The 6,280-nt window shown below is 50.8% G+C and overlaps 3 non-coding genes across 3 annotated transcripts; all 3 read left to right on the top strand.

Annotated features, from left to right (window-relative positions):
* The first annotated feature begins 958 nt into the window (after nucleotides 1-958).
* Nucleotides 959-1,033, top strand: Trnas-uga (transfer RNA serine (anticodon UGA)). Its single transcript has one exon. It is a non-coding gene; the product is annotated as a tRNA-Ser (tRNA).
* A 1,791-nt stretch (nucleotides 1,034-2,824) lies between these two features.
* Trnas-uga (transfer RNA serine (anticodon UGA)) lies at nucleotides 2,825-2,899 on the top strand. The gene has a single exon. It is a non-coding gene; the product is annotated as a tRNA-Ser (tRNA).
* Nucleotides 2,900-4,991: 2,092 nt separating this feature from the next.
* Nucleotides 4,992-5,066, top strand: Trnas-uga (transfer RNA serine (anticodon UGA)). The gene has a single exon. It is a non-coding gene; the product is annotated as a tRNA-Ser (tRNA).
* The last annotated feature ends 1,214 nt before the right edge of the window (nucleotides 5,067-6,280 follow it).

Raw genomic sequence — 6,280 nt, 5'->3', positions numbered from 1 at the left:
TCGTCTCCTACCTTCCAAACTTTACAGAAGCTCTCCTGTGAACCTTGCAGCACATGCCCGCGAAAGGCAAAGGTCCTGAACTCGAGTCTCAGTCCGGCACACAGATTTAATCTGCCAGGAAGTTTCATATCAGCGCACACTCCGCTGCAGAGTGAAAATCTCATTCTGGAAACATCCCCAAGGCTCTGGCGAAGCCGTGTTTCCGCAATATCCTTTCTTTCAGGAGTGCTAGTTCTGCAAGGTTCACAGGAGAGCTTCTGTAAAGTTTGGAAGGCAGGAGACGAGGTACTGGCAGAAGTAGAGATGTGAGGACGGGGCGTGAGTCGTGCTTGGGTAGCTCAGTTGGTAGAGCACTTGCCCGCGAAAGGCAAAGGTCCCGAGTTCGAGTCTCGGTCGGGCACACAGTTTTAATCTGCCAGGAAGTTTCATATCAGCGCACACTCCGCTGCAGAGTGAAAATCATATTCTGGAAACATCCCCAAGGCTCTGGCGAAGCCGTGTTTCCGCAATATCCTTTCTTTCAGGAGTGCTAGTTCTGCAAGGTTCACAGGAGAGCTTCTGTAAAGTTTGGAAGGCAGGAGACGAGGTACTGGCAGAAGTAGAGATGTGAGGACGGGGCGTGAGTCGTGCTTGGCTGTGTGCTCCCGAGGCAGCCGCACCGAGCACAAATCAGTTGGTAGAGCACTTGCCCGCGAAAGGCAAAGGTCCCGAGTTCCAGTCTCGGTCCGGCACACAGTTTTAATCTGCCAGGAAGTTTCATATCAGTGCACACTCCGCTGCAGAGTGAAAATCTCATTCTGGAAACATCCCACAGGCTGTAGCTGAGCCATGTCTCCGCAATATCCTTTCTTTCAGGAGTGCTAGTTCTGCAAGGTTCGCAGGAGAGCTTCTGTAAAGTTTGGATGGTAGGGGACGAGGTACTGGCAGAAGTAGAGATGTGAGGACGGGGCGAGAGTCGTGCTTGGGTAGCTCAGTTGGTAGAGCACTTGCCCGTGAAAGGCAAAGGTCCCGAGTTCGAGTCTCGGTCCGGCACACAGTTTTAATCTGCCAGGAAGTTTCATATCAGCGCACACTCCGCTGCAGAGTGAAAATCTCATTCTGGAAACATCCCCAAGGCTCTGGCGAAGCCGTGTTTCCGCAATATCCTTTCTTTCAGGAGTGCTAGTTCTGCAAGGTTCACAGGAGAGCTTCTGTAAAGTTTGGAAGGCAGGAGACGAGGTACTGGCAGAAGTAGAGATGTGAGGACGTGGCGTGAGTCGTGCTTGGGTAGCTCAGTTCGTAGAGCACTTGCCCGCGAAAGGCAAAGGTCCCGAGTTCGAGTCTCGGTCGGGCACACAGTTTTAATCTGCCAGGAAGTTTCATATCAGCGCACACTCCGCTGCAGAGTGAAAATCATATTCTGGAAACATCCCCAAGGCTCTGGCGAAGCCGTGTTTCCGCAATATCCTTTCTTTCAGGAGTGCTAGTTCTGCAAGGTTCACAGGAGAGCTTCTGTAAAGTTTGGAAGGCAGGAGACGAGGTACTGGCAGAAGTAGAGATGTGAGGACGGGGCGTGAGTCCTGCTTGGCTGTGTGCTCCCGAGGCAGCCGCACCGAGCACAAATCAGTTGGTAGAGCACTTGCCCGCGAAAGGCAAAGGTCCCGAGTTCCAGTCTCGGTCCGGCACACAGTTTTAATCTGCCAGGAAGTTTCATATCAGTGCACACTCCGCTGCAGAGTGAAAATCTCATTCTGGAAACATCCCACAGGCTGTAGCTGAGCCATGTCTCCGCAATATCCTTTCTTTCAGGAGTGCTAGTTCTGCAAGGTTCGCAGGAGAGCTTCTGTAAAGTTTGGATGGTAGTGGACGAGGTACTGGCAGAAGTAGAGATGTGAGGACGGGGCGAGAGTCGTGCTTGGGTAGCTCAGTTGGTAGAGCACTTGCCCGTGAAAGGCAAAGGTCCCGAGTTCGAGTTTCGGTCCGGCACACAGTTTTAATCTGCCAGGAAGTTTCATATCAGCGCACACTCCGCTGCAGAGTGAAAATCTCATTCTGGAAACATCCCCAAGGCTCTGGCGAAGCCGTGTTTCCGCAATATCCTTTCTTTCAGGAGTGCTAGTTCTGCAAGGTTCACAGGAGAGCTTCTGTAAAGTTTGGAAGGCAGGAGACGAGGTACTGGCAGAAGTAGAGATGTGAGGACGTGGCGTGAGTCGTGCTTGGGTAGCTCAGTTGGTAGAGCACTTGCCCGCGAAAGGCAAAGGTCCCGAGTTCGAGTCTCGGTCGGGCACACAGTTTTAATCTGCCAGGAAGTTTCATATCAGCGCACACTCCGCTGCAGAGTGAAAATCATATTCTGGAAACATCCCCAAGGCTCTGGCGAAGCCGTGTTTCCGCAATATCCTTTCTTTCAGGAGTGCTAGTTCTGCAAGGTTCACAGGAGAGCTTCTGTAAAGTTTGGAAGGCAGGAGACGAGGTACTGGCAGAAGTAGAGATGTGAGGACGGGGCGTGAGTCGTGCTTGGCTGTGTGCTCCCGAGGCAGCCGCACCGAGCACAAATCAGTTGGTAGAGCACTTGCCCGCGAAAGGCAAAGGTCCCGAGTTCCAGTCTCGGTCCGGCACACAGTTTTAATCTGCCAGGAAGTTTCATATCAGTGCACACTCCGCTGCAGAGTGAAAATCTCATTCTGGAAACATCCCACAGGCTGTAGCTGAGCCATGTCTCCGCAATATCCTTTCTTTCAGGAGTGCTAGTTCTGCAAGGTTCGCAGGAGAGCTTCTGTAAAGTTTGGATGGTAGGGGACGAGGTACTGGCAGAAGTAGAGATGTGAGGACGGGGCGAGAGTCGTGCTTGGGTAGCTCAGTTGGTAGAGCACTTGCCCGTGAAAGGCAAAGGTCCCGAGTTCGAGTCTCGGTCCGGCACACAGTTTTAATCTGCCAGGAAGTTTCATACCAGCGCACACTCCGCTGCAGAGTGAAAATCTCATTCTGGAAATATCCCCAAGGCTGTGGCGAAGCCGTGTCTCCGCAATATCCTTTCTTTCAGGAGTGCTAGTTCTGCAAGGTTCACAGGAGAGCTTCTGTAAATTTTGGAAGGTAGGAGACGAGGTACTGGCAGAAGTAGAGCTGTGAGGACGGGGCGTGAGTCTTGCTTGGGTAGCTCAGTTGGTAGAGCACTTGCCCGCGAAAGGCAAAGGTCCCGAGTTCGAGTCTCGGTCCGGCACAAATTTTTAATCTGCCAGGAAGTTACATATCAGCGCACCCTCCGCTGCAGAGTGAAAATCTCATTCTGGAAACATCCCCCAGGCTGTGGCTAAGTCATGTCTCCGCAATACCCTTTCTTTCAGGAGTGCTAGTTCTGCAAGGTTCGCAGGAGAGCTTCTGTAAAGTTTGGATGGTAGGAGACGAGGTACTGGCAGAAGTAGAGCTGTGAGGACGGGGCGTGAGTCGTGCTTGGGTAGCTCAGTTAGTAGAGCACTTGCCCGCGAAAGGCAAAGGTCCCGAGTTCGAGTCTCGGTCGGGCACACAGTTTTAATCTGCCAGGAAGTTTCATATCAGCGCACACTCCGCTGCAGAGTGAAAATCATATTCTGGAAACATCCCCAAGGCTCTGGCGAAGCCGTGTTTCCGCAATATCCTTTCTTTCAGGAGTGCTAGTTCTGCAAGGTTCACAGGAGAGCTTCTGTAAAGTTTGGAAGGCAGGAGACGAGGTACTGGCAGAAGTAGAGATGTGAGGACGGGGCGTGAGTCGTGCTTGGCTGTGTGCTCCCGAGGCAGCCGCACCGAGCACAAATCAGTTGGTAGAGCACTTGCCCGCGAAAGGCAAAGGTCCCGAGTTCCAGTCTCGGTCCGGCACACAGTTTTAATCTGCCAGGAAGTTTCATATCAGTGCACACTCCGCTGCAGAGTGAAAATCTCATTCTGGAAACATCCCACAGGCTGTAGCTGAGCCATGTCTCCGCAATATCCTTTCTTTCAGGAGTGCTAGTTCTGCAAGGTTCGCAGGAGAGCTTCTGTAAAGTTTGGATGGTAGTGGACGAGGTACTGGCAGAAGTAGAGATGTGAGGACGGGGCGAGAGTCGTGCTTGGGTAGCTCAGTTGGTAGAGCACTTGCCCGTGAAAGGCAAAGGTCCCGAGTTCGAGTTTCGGTCCGGCACACAGTTTTAATCTGCCAGGAAGTTTCATATCAGCGCACACTCCGCTGCAGAGTGAAAATCTCATTCTGGAAACATCCCCAAGGCTCTGGCGAAGCCGTGTTTCCGCAATATCCTTTCTTTCAGGAGTGCTAGTTCTGCAAGGTTCACAGGAGAGCTTCTGTAAAGTTTGGAAGGCAGGAGACGAGGTACTGGCAGAAGTAGAGATGTGAGGACGTGGCGTGAGTCGTGCTTGGGTAGCTCAGTTCGTAGAGCACTTGCCCGCGAAAGGCAAAGGTCCCGAGTTCGAGTCTCGGTCGGGCACACAGTTTTAATCTGCCAGGAAGTTTCATATCAGCGCACACTCCGCTGCAGAGTGAAAATCATATTCTGGAAACATCCCCAAGGCTCTGGCGAAGCCGTGTTTCCGCAATATCCTTTCTTTCAGGAGTGCTAGTTCTGCAAGGTTCACAGGAGAGCTTCTGTAAAGTTTGGAAGGCAGGAGACGAGGTACTGGCAGAAGTAGAGATGTGAGGACGGGGCGTGAGTCGTGCTTGGCTGTGTGCTCCCGAGGCAGCCGCACCGAGCACAAATCAGTTGGTAGAGCACTTGCCCGCGAAAGGCAAAGGTCCCGAGTTCCAGTCTCGGTCCGGCACACAGTTTTAATCTGCCAGGAAGTTTCATATCAGTGCACACTACGCTGCAGAGTGAAAATCTCATTCTGGAAACATCCCACAGGCTGTAGCTGAGCCATGTCTCCGCAATATCCTTTCTTTCAGGAGTGCTAGTTCTGCAAGGTTCGCAGGAGAGCTTCTGTAAAGTTTGGATGGTAGGGGACGAGGTACTGGCAGAAGTAGAGATGTGAGGACGGGGCGAGAGTCGTGCTTGGGTAGCTCAGTTGGTAGAGCACTTGCCCGTGAAAGGCAAAGGTCCCGAGTTCGAGTCTCGGTCCGGCACACAGTTTTAATCTGCCAGGAAGTTTCATACAAGCGCACACTCCGCTGCAGAGTGAAAATCTCATTCTGGAAATATCCCCAAGGCTGTGGCGAAGCCGTGTCTCCGCAATATCCTTTCTTTCAGGAGTGCTAGTTCTGCAAGGTTCACAGGAGAGCTTCTGTAAATTTTGGAAGGTAGGAGACGAGGTACTGGCAGAAGTAGAGCTGTGAGGACGGGGCGTGAGTCTTGCTTGGGTAGCTCAGTTGGTAGAGCACTTGCCCGCGAAAGGCAAAGGTCCCGAGTTCGAGTCTCGGTCCGGCACAAATTTTTAATCTGCCAGGAAGTTACATATCAGCGCACCCTCCGCTGCAGAGTGAAAATCTCATTCTGGAAACATCCCCCAGGCTGTGGCTAAGTCATGTCTCCGCAATACCCTTTCTTTCAGGAGTGCTAGTTCTGCAAGGTTCGCAGGAGAGCTTCTGTAAAGTTTGGATGGTAGGAGACGAGGTACTGGCAAAAGTAGAGCTGTGAGGACGGGGCGTGAGTCGTGCTTGGGTAGCTCAGTTAGTAGAGCACTTGCCCGCGAAAGGCAAAGGTCCCGAGTTCGAGTCTCGGTCGGGCACACAGTTTTAATCTGCCAGGAAGTTTCATATCAGCGCACACGCCGCTGCAGTGTGAAAATCTCATTCATGGTGGGTTTTATTCCTTCAACAGTTTGACTATGAGATCAAATTTATTCAGGGTAAACATAATGTCATTGCAGATGCCCTTTCCAGACTACCAGTAGGTGCAGATGTTGAAAATACTTATGGAAAAGTGGAGAAAGAGTTCAAACTTATGTACTTAAAGGGTGTAAAAGATGAGGCTGAAATACTAAAAATTTGTAATGATATTCGTAGAAACCAAAACCATGATGAAAATTGGAAGTTGGTTAAAAGTTATATAGGGAAAAAGGGAGGAGAAAAGGTAGATCAGTATTATAAAGTACAAAAAGGGATTTTGTTTAGGAGACCTAGACCTGACTTAGACAATTGGAAACTGTGCTGGCCTGAGCAATGTATTGACACGTTATCAGTTTCATACATAAAAGCTTCGGACACTGTGGAGCAACAAGATGTATACAGAAGATACAGGAAAATGTATACTTCTATAATATCAGTTGGAGAATGAAGGAAAAACTTGAAACCTGTGATCGTTGTCAGAGGGTAAAAGTGAGTAACCAAACTTCTAAAGAA

The sequence above is a fragment of the Schistocerca nitens genome, chromosome 6, assembly GCF_023898315.1.
Source record: "Schistocerca nitens isolate TAMUIC-IGC-003100 chromosome 6, iqSchNite1.1, whole genome shotgun sequence".
Classification (NCBI taxonomy): domain Eukaryota; kingdom Metazoa; phylum Arthropoda; class Insecta; order Orthoptera; family Acrididae; genus Schistocerca; species Schistocerca nitens.
The sequence above is the reverse complement of the archived record's forward strand: the minus strand, read 5'-3'. Positions and strand labels throughout refer to the sequence as shown.